Source organism: Malania oleifera, chromosome 8, assembly GCF_029873635.1.
Source record: "Malania oleifera isolate guangnan ecotype guangnan chromosome 8, ASM2987363v1, whole genome shotgun sequence".
Taxonomy (NCBI): Eukaryota; Viridiplantae; Streptophyta; class Magnoliopsida; order Santalales; family Ximeniaceae; genus Malania; species Malania oleifera.
Genome location: NC_080424.1, coordinates 49511053 through 49524692, shown reverse-complemented (window position 1 = coordinate 49524692; position 13640 = coordinate 49511053).

Below are 13640 nucleotides of genomic sequence, written 5' to 3'. Positions count from 1 at the left end.
AAGTCTGTAGCATTTTGTTCGTAAATTCGGGTGCCCGGTTCCAAGTATGGTTAACCGAACCATCTAATTCAGTCGCCCGAGCCCAATTTGAACGAGATCATTCAGTTGCCCGAGTAGTTGAAAAGTGCTCTGACACAGGTTTGGGTGCTTGGGGAAGATACGCTCAAATCAGGTTCGGGTGCCTGAACACCAACTAAACATATTGACTTGTTCGGTCGCCCGATCCATTTAACATGGCTTGGGTTCGGTCGCCCGAACCCTGTCAAGATTTTCAATTTTAGTCTATTTTTGCTTGAATTTATTCCTCTGATTATGTAACTGATATGGGAACTGATTAGTGCATATGTCTTGGGACCTAAGGTCTTTTCAAGTCACCCAAAAAACCTAGCGTCGGTCGACCTTCCCTAAGGTCATTCAGTCCCTAAGTTCAATCTACAACATTTCTGAGCATACCTAGCTATCATGGATGATGCAAATTATTACAAGCCATATGAGTATACAAACGATAATAATATTACATTTGTTGACATTATAGGTCACGTCTAGTTTTGATAATGACAAATACTCATTATATCTAATGGGTGTTTGAGGTTATATGCAAGAACTTAAATTGACATATCATAATGCACATAGAGAAAGTAAAGATTGAAGACCCAATTTTTTATGTTGTAATATATTTCATTTATGTAAAGGGTTTGTAATTGTAATTAGGGCTTTTGGTTTGCAATAATCACATACATCACATGCATGGTCTAATAGGTAAGCTCAAACTAAAACATAAATGAAACTGGACCTAGAAAAGACCATAGGAAACTCACTATTGCACATGTATGTATAAGGCTTTTGAATAGGGTGCTTGTTGAATAAAACAGGACTGAAATGCACAAAACGTGCACCTTCGGTCGACCGACCTTTCAAGTATATTTTCACCCCGGTCGACCGAACCTGGTCCGGGTCAACTAGTTGACCACAGCCTGGTCAATCGAAGTTCTATAGTTCAATTGACCCTGGTCGACCAAACCTCCATGAAGTCAACTTTATTGACCTCCTAGTCGACCGAGTGGTTTTTGTATTGCACCAACCTGGTCGATCGAATTCCCACATGTTGGAAACCAACGGTCTGGTTGACTAACCAGTCTAGTTCAAATTGACCTTGGTCGACTGAACCTCGGAAATATTGAAAAATCGCCTCAGACATACATGTTCGGTCAACCAAATGGGAAATTCACTTTTAGCCCGGTCGACCGAACTCCAAGAACTTGGGTTGACTGAACTTGTCCTGGTCAACCTATGCTCTCGGGTTGGACTTATTTTTTTAGCGTGGTTAACTCGGTAAAATAGGTTTAAAATAATTAAATAATGTTAAAACTTTTCTAATTATTCCAACCATGTCCTTAACGATCACATTTCGAGGGAAGTCTATAAATACCCCCTCATTTGGAATAATTAGTAGGGGACTAGAAATTTTGATTAGGGGAAATTCTCTGAAATTCCAAAAATCCATAATACTCATATCTAAGCTCCATTCACTCATACTTACCTCCTACTATTGTCTGAATCCTTCGTAAGTTTGCTTTGAGTGATTGTTTGCTCTAAAAGGATTTGCTCTCACTTGGTTGGTGATTGTTCGATATAATTTTTCTAGAGAGCCAAACCTAAGTGTTCTTAGGGGACTTTGCCAATAAGTCTCTCCTAAGAAGACTTTCATTTGATCTTCTGTGATTGCATATTCGTTGCAACATCTTGAGAAGCTCGTATTTCATTTTGGTTGAAAAATCTTTTCTAAATCATTTTCAAATATCCATTGTGTTTTATCTTGAAAAATATTTGAAGAGATATTTGTTTATGAGGTGAAAATCTTTGTTGCAATATTTTTTGAGTTATATCTTCTGTTGAACACAAAGATTGAATCTCTTTTTGCAAACCAAATTTATATGTTGCTTAAGCTTTATATGATTGAGATATTGTGCTGATTGAAATATTTGAGAGTAAATTGACATCTTTGTTTGAGCATTTAAATTGAATACATATTGTGATACAAAGATCATACTGGTTTGCACTCTCACACATTGATTACATCGACAACAAATATATATTTGAGAGTTGATATATTACACCACATTGAGCTTACATATTATATCATTTGGTGGTGTATGTGATTGCACATAATTGGTACACATCTGCTTTACATGAAAGCATAATCACTGTACCATTTCATTGATTGTGTTCATACTATTGTATTTCTAGGCATGAGCCTCAAGAGGGAGACTAGTCCTGTGAAATAGTCCCGGATTGGCTTAGACTCGGATAGGAAAGCTAGGTGCATCATCCTGTTAAGGTGTAGGTTGAGGTCAGCCCCGCTAATTGACCTAGTTGTAAAGGTTGAGGTCAGCCCTATGCTAATTGACGTGGTTGTAATCGGTGCCGCTCCACCCGTTAAGTGAGCCTTTTAATGGAATCCTCGAGCTTGCAAGCTAGAGGTGGGGATGTCGGCATAGTTGGCCGAACCCCGATAACATATCGTGTGACTCATTTATATTTTTGCACTTTGTATTCACCGCACATGTATGTTGTGAATGATGCACTTAATTTAAATTTCTATGCATTATATTATTGGCGCATTTGAAGTTGCCTAGAAAGACCCTAGGTTGATTATATGGGTATTTCATTTAACCCAGGAGATATATTTTAAAATTCCAAATCACCCCCCCCCTCTTGGGAATACACCAATTCTAACAACATACCAGAATGAAGAAGATGAATAGAAAATGCCAATACAACACAAAACTTCTTCATTCGTCGGCATGAACACCGCACACCATCATGGTATGTCTTTTAGTCCAACTACGCGCGCAAGGTGAACTTGTATGCAAACCTTAGTACAACCATCAGTAGCAAGAGTATTTGTCATTATCAACACTGGGTGTGACCAATCAGGTCAACAGGGAGTGTTTCCAAATTTGCTTAAGCTTTTTTATGCCAATATAATCAAACGGAACATTGTGATGTCTACCCAAGTCATGGACAAACTATTTGTCATTACTCCATAATCCTTAGCAACCATTCTGAACATCAAACAAGGAGAGTTTGAGTGTCCATTTCTTGGTCAATCATGGATTATGCCTCAAGATTTCTCCCCTGAGGAGTTTCTCCCTTTGGTTATGATTGAACCTCCTTTTTGTTTAGCCATCCTTTTTTCTACAATCAACTTAACATGCAGGCTCAAATCCTACAAAAGCTTATCATTTACAATATCTTAACTAGGATAGTATCACACGACCATGTTTCCTCCCTAGATTTTTTTGTAATGTGGTGCATGCTTAAAGGAAAAAATCTTGAGTTGCCAAGCTTAATTTTGAAATGGATGATTTATATAGAAGAAGCTTGTAGAGTAATTCTTTTGTATGGAGGAGTTATGAACCTTGTTATTGCACATCTCGGTGTAGCCACTCCATCCACATTGTTCATTAGCCGAACCCATTATGACCTTTTTTCTTCTACTACACTTAAGCAAATGGGATATGAGCGACACAATCAAGGGTGCTTTCCCAAATATGGTCAACGAAGACAATAGGCTCTCGAACCATAGCAACCTATTCAACAACCAGCTCCACAACCTACTCCTTCAGAAGATGACATGCCTTCCTAGTTCATTGCTTATCAACAGCAATTCACTACTCTTCATGATGATGTTCGTACAGGTTTTAGATCACTTCAAGCACATTACTCTTCTCTTAATCAAAGGCTTGAACGGATTGAACAAAAAATGGCCTGTTCATCTTCTTTATGCGATGCGGCTCCCGTGGAGACTAGCTCTGGTGATACTGAAGGTGAAGATGAAGATGATACTAATGGTGTAGATGATGCCTAGTTATTTTCTTAGCTTGAACAAACTTTGGTTGTAATATTTGAATATGATATTTTCTTTTTTGCTTTAATGATTTTTCACATGCTATTTTATCACTTATTGATTATCCTCTTATGCATGATGAATGCTAACTATCTATTTTGTGCTTATGATGGCTAACTGCATTACATTTTGTATGCTTTTCTTGATATCTTTTTAAGTAAACTGAGTTTAAGTTTGTTCCACACTGAGCATGAAAACTGAACATGAAGGTTATGAAAATGCACATTGAATCTTATACTGATGAAATGATATAGTGATATTAGCTTTATTCTATACATGGCTTAAATTCTACTTCATGAATGAAATTCAAATTTTATTGCAAATGACCTATGTTTCATTTAGTGGAATTTAGAGTTACATTTATGATGATATCATGATATATAAGTATGAATTATAATTTACTTTACAAATCTTGTTAAGATTACGCTTATTGTAAAGGGGAGCCTTGTTAAGGCTAACTCATTTTTGTTTCTTATTTGTAATCATCAAAAAAGGGGGAGATTGTTGGCCTTACAAGAATTAAATCTTGTTTTGATGATAACAAATCAAGGATACCTAAAATTTTTTTTTAAGTATAATACAAGGCTCAAATGCTTTCATGTGATCAAGATTGAGTATTGGAAGAACTTGAATAAAGCTTGAGTTAAAAGCCACAAGGAATGATGAAGTTGAAACATATTGAAGATGGCATTTCAAGCTTGATATAAAGAACAAGCCAAAGCATGAATACTTATTTCTTAAAATAAAGTTATCATATATAAGTCTCATGTAAGTACTTCACAAATTCAATATTGATACAAGAAGCTCTTAGGATGTATTATTAACTTGGAGACCTGCTTTTTAAATCATGGAAAATGTTTTCATAAAGTCTCACTTTCTCTTTCCAAGATCTATTTAAAGTTTTGAAATCAAATTTTTGAAAATCATATAAGTTGCAATCAGGACAGGCGATTAATGAATTATCATCAAGCGACTAACATATTGTTTTGATTAATTATGAGCAAACAGAGCTGAGACAAGCAATTGACTTGTAAAGCCCACTCAACTGAAACTTCATTGTGTTTTCAAAATACATTGAACTTAAAAAACTTGGGCGACTGACCTTGGGGCATAGTCGACTGAGGTACATGTTTTAACTTTTAAACAGCATTTGGAAAGTTTCCAAAATTGATTTCTTGGGCTCCAAACTTAAAGCAAACTTGGGGAAAACGATAAGGTACTTTATTAATCTATAAATACTTAATATTTTTTCAAATTATATACAATATCAACGCACATACAAATCAAAAACCTCAAAGTTATCCTGCTGAAATACTTTCTGAAATACTATTGTGATATTGTTGATACAATCCACAAATTTCTGATCTGTTTTGCTGAGATTTTCAAATCTAAATTAGAACCCTGGTGATATTCTTCAGAGCTTCATCTTCCATATTGTTTATTGATTGAAGTATACTGAATTTCAATTATACAAATATGCACTAACAAAAGTACTTCTTGTACGAACAAAGTTGTTTCTTGGTTCCTATTTTGTGTGAGGATTTAAGATTGTTGGATAATTTCCTAGTGAGAGGGGATTCTCATTAGAAAGGTGAACTCCACCTTTGAGGGAGAGAGGTTGTAACTTCGCCTAGTAACAAATTTAGGAAAAGAAAATCTTCACAGCATGTTGCTTAGGGCAAGGACGTAGGCCGCTAGCGAAGCCTTGTAAAAAATATGGTCTTTAGCTCTTCTTCCGTTAATCTCTTTACTTTATTGCAAACATATAATCTGCGTGTATGATTATTTAGTTGTTGAGAATTTTCTTCATAATGAAAGTATTGTTGAAATACTAATTTTGTTCATATTTGAAATCAAGAACCTCTATTGGATGTTTGATTGGACAAATTCTGAATTTCGAAATTTTAGAACACAGCTCGGATAAACTTTGTGTATTTAATTATCTAATTGAAGATAAAATATAGAGTATTTAAGATCAAACTTCTAAAATTCTATCTTTATATTTTTCTTTGAAATATGCAGCTGATCTTACATATCGTTTATTTGTAGAAGAATTGATATTAGAAGTTGGGCTGTGATATTATTGGTATTGTGGTAATAATCAAGTTAAATTGAAAAGGAATTGTGTGATTATAGTCATACTAAAATGAAAAGGGTTATAATTAACTAAAGAGTTTGTAAAGAAATTTTGAAAACCCAATTCACCCCCCTCTTGGAAAGTACACCTTTAATCTCAAATTAGTTATGGATTATCCCAAATATGAGTTTAATGTTTTTTTTTTTTATTACTCTATGATACTTTGTTTATAAATATGGATGATTGTTGCATACTTATAATATTTTTCCTATATATATAATTTTTATATGCATGTTGTATATGATTGATGAATATATGCGGAGCTTGATGATATGTGGGGATTATGGGAGTAGACGAAATATGTGAGTACACACTTTCACGAGTCTCCTATATGGGTGTTACCTTTTAGGATTAGATAGGGGTGTAATACCGTTAGCTCTCATTAGACAAGGTCTTTGGGTGCACGTGAACCACTACACTCAGTTTATTTTTTGTCCAACCCCATTGGGTAAGGATAAGGGAAATGCGGGGAACCTTTTGCTGATAAGGAATAGAGCTTGAACCACACATGTTTAGCCCTAATTTTCCCCCTTAGGATAATGCCTTGGTGAAAACTCATAAGTGATAAATCCCCTTTAGGTTAGGACAGGGCCTTCATCGTTCTCCACGTGACTGGGTTTACTCTTTATTGTGTATGATTTAAATCCTTTATATGTTGTCTAACATCTTTCTGCATTAATATTAGGCATACATACTACCTTGCCACAATTCCAAAGTAGCCCAAAATTACCATATGGATAGCTTAGTGGTGGTGTATAAAGAGAAAAAAGTCGCAGTTTGGTTGTATTCTGAAACACAGCAGAGCCATCAAAGGGGATAGTTTGAGAAAAGAGGCTAATACGGTACTTCTAGCTTGGGTTAGGGTTGATACTCGATCAAATTCTTTGAAAGAGTTCAAGAACATTTGGATTGGTTAGACAGCTAAAACGCGCTTGAAATTTTCCCAGTTATACAATCATGTTGGATTCTTGCTGCATGTGGTAGTGAATCTAGTAGTGGTGAGTGTTTTGGTGGAATTCTGGAATCCCTCCTACCACTAATTTAGTCTTGAAGGAGTAGATATGGCTGCAACTATCGAGGAGTACACATCGCTACTACACTTGATGAAGTCTAGTTCACCCTATGGAATGTATAGACATAATCTTGAAGTGTCTCATAGGAGGGAATTATATAGGGTGATAGGAGTCAAAGGTTAAAAAATAAATCGATAGATTGAAAAAGGGGCTAATAAAATCACTTGGGAAAGTTTGAAGACTCTGATGAAAGGGGAAGAAAAATAAGAAACCCACATGAATACACTTGCCCTTACTATCTACGAGTTGGTGATCTCTCCTAACGAATTGGGGGTGATTGAGCAAGAGTTGATATCTTTTGTGGCTCAAGTTAAGAATGGGATCAACCCGATACCTGGTGTCCTAGCAACAACATTTTTGACTCTAAGCTATTGTAGAATTAAAGGAAAAGGCAAATTGAGATGTTGTGTCTTGAAGCTTTATGTTTAGTTCATGAGTCATCTACCATGCAAGGAGAGTTACTTTCATCCCATATTTTCAATTCTTCGAATTCCTCTAACTAATTTTAATAAGGCCAAGTGGGAAGAGCAACCCAACTAGCGTGAATGGGGCGAAAGAATGCGGAATGGGGTAACAAATGGATTTGTGTGGCAGGCTCCATGGATGGGACACTCTGATATGATATACAAATATGGAGAATTTCCTCCATTACTAGGCCCATAGGGAGGAAAAACCTATGCTCCTCTGATGTTCAGGAGATAGGTAGGGTCTTGCTAGCTCATACCTATAAAACATGGATTGACGGATTCATAATTCACTTATGGGCAGGAAGGAGTTCATAAGCAAGTTGGGAAGCTTGTGGCAATATGGTAGGTCATCCATTTGATAAATTTTGGCTGCTGTGTTATAAGAATCCAGGGAGACTATGATAAATAGTGCACTAGTAGGATTAACCCTAATTTCGTAGAATTTAAAAAATTAAGATCTCAAAGAGTTCCTATCTCTCCAACAGAAGCCTCATTGATTGCCCAATCCTTGATGAAAGAAGAAGCTAGAGAAGTTAAAAGTGTAAAATGGCTAAATAAACTTCATTCCGCTGAAGAGAGAGCCATGGAAGCTAAAGTGACTGCTATTTTGGCAAAGTAGAGGGAACATGGAATAATTCTCCAATGTTTGAGAAACCTAAAGCAAAAAGGAGACAAGTGCCTGTAGGCTGAGAAGGAGATAATAGCTTTGAGGAAAAGAGGGAAAATACTCCAAATCGATGCTGAACGTAATAAAGAATTGTTATAGGCTATTAAATTTAAGAATGAAAGGAAGTCTTAGGTTTTGTGAGAACTTGAAGCCCAAGCGCATGAATGGGATAGTGAGTAGAAACAAGTATCAGGAAGTTATGAAAGGTATATTACTGGCACTACAAAAAAAAATTAGTTTTTAGTGACGAAACTATTAGTGACGGATTTGAAACCGTCACTAATATGAGACTGTTAGTGATGGATTTGAAACTGTTACTAATAGTTTCGTCACTAAAACCCGAAAAATATCGCAGGAAAACATTTTTCGTGCATAAATTATCCCGGGAAAATATTAGCGACGCTTTTTGTAGTATTAGTGACGAATTTAATCCGTTACTAAAAGACACTTATTAGTGACGATTAAATAACTGTCACTACTATTATTTAAAAAAAATAAAAATAAAATTATTTCAGAGTATTAGTGACGAATTTGAAGATTCGTCACTATTAGCCCCTTATAAGTGACGGATTTGAGAACCGTTACTAATATTTCTTTTAAAACAAAAAATAAAACAAAAATTACTTCAGAGTATTAGTGAAGAATTTCAGGATTCGTGACTATTAGCCTGTTATTAGTGACGAATTTGGAAACATCACTAATACGTCTTTTATTTAAAAAAAAATGAAAAAAATTTATTTCAGAGTATTAGTGACGAATTTCAAGATTTGTCACTATTATCCCCTTATTAGTGACGGATTTGGGAACCGTCACTAGTACTTCTTTTAATTTAAAAAAAAATAAAAAAAAATTATTTCAAAGTATTAGTAAGGAATTTGAAGATTCGTCACTAGTAGCCCTTTATTAGCGACGGATTTGAGAATCGTTACTAATATTTCTTTTAAAAATAAAAAAAAAAATTACTTTAGAGTATTAGTGACGAATTTTAGGATTCGTCACTATTAGTACATTATTAGTGACGGATTTGGTAACCGTCACTAATACGACTTTTATTTTCAAAAAAAATGAAAAAAAATTATTTAAGAGTATTAGTGACGAATTTCAAGATTCATCACTATTATCCCCTTATTAGTGACGGATTTGGGAACCGTCACTAATACTCTTTTTATTTAAATAAAAAATAAAAAAAAATTATTTCAAAGTATTAGTGACGAATTTTAAAAGTCGTCACTATTAGCCCCTTATTAGTGACGAATTTGGGAGCCGTCACTAATACTTATTTTATTTTAAAAAATAAAAAAATTTATTTTAGAGTAGTAGTGGCGAATTTCAAGATTCGTCACTACTATCCCCTTATTAGTAACGGATTTGGGAACCGTCACTAATACTTCTTTTATTTAAAAAAAATAAAAAAATTTATTTCAGAGTATTAGTGACAAATTTTAAGATTCGTCACTATTAGCTCCTTATTAGTGACGGATTTGGAACCGTCACTAATACTTCTTTTATTTTAAAAAATAAAAATAAATTATTTTAGAGTATTAGTGACGAATTTCAAATTCGTCACTATTAGTCTCTTATTAGTGATAGATTTGAGAAACGTCACTAATACTTCTTTTATTTAAAAAAATTTAAAAAATTTATTTTAGAGTATTAGTGACGAATCTTGAAATTCATCACTATTAACCTCTTATTAGTGACGGATTTGGAAACCATCACTAATACTTCTTTTATTTAAAAAAAAAAAATTACTTTAGAGTATTAGTGACGAATTTGAATTTTCGTCACTATTAATCCCTTATTAGTGATGGTTTGGAGAACCGTCACTACTAGTCATACATGGAAATTAAAACCCGCGTGTTACCCCAATCTCCCTCGCTCCTTTCCTTCTCATCCTCCTCCTTTCCCTTCTTTCCCCAATCTCTATTGCGGCCACGTTGCATCACAACCATGCTTTTCGTCCTTCTCGCCAGCCTCGCCATCTCCATCCTCACCACCCTCCCCCCCACCGACTGGATCACGTGTGCTAAGTCCCCGTTCAGACTGGGTCGGTCCTCACAGCACACTGTCGCCTTTATCATCTCCCCGCCTTCGCTGCAGTAACTCAACATAACATCATCTACATCACCAGGAAGCACCAAGAGGTCTCAGATCCCTCGCCGCCGTCGCCGCCATCGACGTCGCAATCGTGCTCCACTGCAACCGGCACCGCGTCTGATGCCTGCTTCTTTAGGTCCTTTACCTGACGCACCACCTCCACCAGTAACGAGGCTTTGTCCTTCTGCATTAGGAATTAAGAACATCCTCACTAGCTCTCTGTCTCCCCTGTCCAGTAGTACTTATTTCATCGCCTTCATCAAGCTTGAATATTGATTATTTACTTCAATGTTGTTCTATTTTGAGGAACAACTCTCGATCAATCCATGGTTTTGAGCATTTTGAGCAAGAGGGTAACTGAGTGACCTTAGTCGAGGAATTGGCAGGGGTATTACATCTATATTCTTGATATTTTTTTTATTTCTTTTTCTTTTTCTTTTTCATTTCCATTTTATTTTTATTTTTGTTTCTCTGGCTTATGCATCTGCCTGTGTTTGTGTGACCATCTCAATTCCACTTTCTATTATCCAGGAACTGAAAGTCCACCCTTCAGCTCATTCAGTCCTCAGAGTCTGGATTAGGAATTCTGAAAGAGCTAGGGAGTTCAGAATTGTATGTTCATGGCAATCACTGTTCTTTGCCTTGTTTTGTTTTGTTTTGTTTTGTATTTTTTATTTATATATATTTTTTTTCAATTCAATATTCGTTGACATGTACATTGGTTATAAATTGTCAATATTATAGGCCAAGATTATTGGACAATGAAGAATTTCTTCTAACGTTGTTACAGCTACTTCTGCAGCAACTTACTAAGGCTTGCTAGAGAATTTTGCTTGAGATGGTAGCAAGTCAACCGTGTTTTTTGGGGACATTGAACTGATTTCTTTAGCCTAACTATGACCTTTCATTTTTTAAAGAGCATCAGTCAATAATGCATTAATAATCTAAACCCTCGAATCATAATGATCTCTTTGACTTCTTCTTTACAGAGTTGCTTAATATTTACCACTATTAAGTTATGAAAGGTGGATCCTGGTTGTTAATATAACCTCATATTAGAAGCTCATCTTGAAATTTTTTTAATTTGTTGCAATTGGTCTCATCTTTGCTATCAAGAAATCCTTTGCAAAAGCTTAGGAAAAGTCTTGTTAATGTAACCTCAGGCTCTCTCAAAAGCTTTAATAGAAGATAAGCTATTGTATCTTAGAGCTCAGTTCAGGCTGTTGGAATCAAGCGGAGATGGGTGCATCTCTGTAGATAATTTTAGAATGGTTATTCCATTATTTATCATTTATTTGGAAATTTCAATTTTTTGAATCAATTTAAGCATCTAAGCAAATAATCATTTAATGTGAAGGCATAATAAAAAGTAATATATATATATATATATATATATATATATATATATTCAGTTTGTTTCTTTTCATTTCTATTTCCTGCATTATTGAAAGGTCAAGCAAAATACTTTGCAGGCTCTTGTTGGAAATGCAATAGATACCATGAAGGAGTCAAGGGTTCTTGATATTCTAATCATGGTAAGGCATCTGATTTATGGGGGATAGAATTGTATCTAATATTTTCATAAAAAGTACGATTTCACTATTTTGTGTTCGTCATCACTGGACAATGTAGTTTTTGCATGCATTAGATTAAAATACTGCCCTTTTACTTGTTAAACTAGTGCAAATTATTGTTATTATTATTATTTATTATTATTATTATTATTATTATTATTATTATTATTATTATTAGTTTAAGTTAGCACATATGAGAAACCATTGTATTTGGTTGGTTTAGAGACAGACTTGAGAAATGTATGTAATCACTACCAGAATACATATCACTTATATAATTTCTGATCAGTTTTTATTTCCCCTATGATTCAAATATTTGTTCGTCATAATTTAATGAATAAATATTGATTAGTTGACGCTGCAATCAGCACGCGCCAACTGGAGGCCCTTGAAGGGTGGGAGCAAATAGCATCTACAGGTTTTGAGCATTTTGAGTAGTAGGGTAACCGAGTGATCTCAATCGAGGAATTGACAGGGGTAGTACATCAATTTTCTTGATATTTTTTTTACTTGTTTTCCTTTTTCTTTACCATTTTATTTTTGTTTTTATTTATCTAGCTTATGCATCTGCCTGTGTTTGTGTTGCCCTGTATACAATTACTTGCCTGTCGAAGAAATGGGTCAACATGTTCATTAGAAGCATCTGGTTGATCCACATATAGTTATGGCTCAAGGAGTTATAGGTTCCATGATTGTCTTATTTTACAGATTTTCTAAATGCAAGGATTGCTAGTATGGTCGAACATCATATATGTATAACATTTCTTGGTGCACAAAGCATTCATTTTTGGTTTTCATAATACATTCACATATGATTGTGCAAGAGTCTAAATGGAGGGATTGCTAGCTAATTGTTTTTTTTTTTTTTTTCATTGTGATTTTTTCAACTGCATTCATATTCATATTTTCTATAAATACGAATGAGCACATATCTGAAATCATAGTTTCAACTTGTATTGCCTCAAGGTTTGCATTGAGTGTTTTATGGGTAATTATATTGCCATTTTGTATCAGGTATTTCCGGAACAGTGGTGACTGGAAACACTAACTGATAAAGCAATAAAAAATTGATCCTTTACGTCAACAATGAATGCATTGGTCTCATGCCATTGTTTGATAGTGGAAAATTTGTTGATGCAAGTATGTTTTTTATGCACATTCAATGCTATGGATATATATTCCACAAATAGGTGCTTCAGTGTAAAAAGAAGGGGTTGGTCTGAAGCAAGTTCGTGCATGGTTTTTCTTCCAACAACTGATGTCTTGAGTTAGTGACTGCCAGTCTATGGTATTGTTTTTCATCTATCTTGGTTATAAAATGACTTATTCTCTATGTTACAAGTTCTCAATATGACTTTAGCTCAACATGAAAAGTCCCTTCAGTATTCGCAGAAAACTAGTCACTGATGGAAGCACTGCTCGGTCTCAAACTTAGAGACTTTGGCTGTTCCAATTTAACCAACTCACTAGCATGGTTCATGAGTCAATCACTATTCGACCTAGAAAGGGTAATATATTCTTGACAATCAAAGTGTAGAAGGAAAAAAAAATATGCTTACTCATTAATAAATGATGAGTGCCACTTAGTGGTCATAAGAGCCTAATTTAAGGTGCCCAAGTTTGTTTCATATAGGGAATCCTACATGTGAGGTGTTTGGAATTCCCACTACTTCTGTAAGCCACCTATTGGATATTGTTAATCTTTGACTCTCATT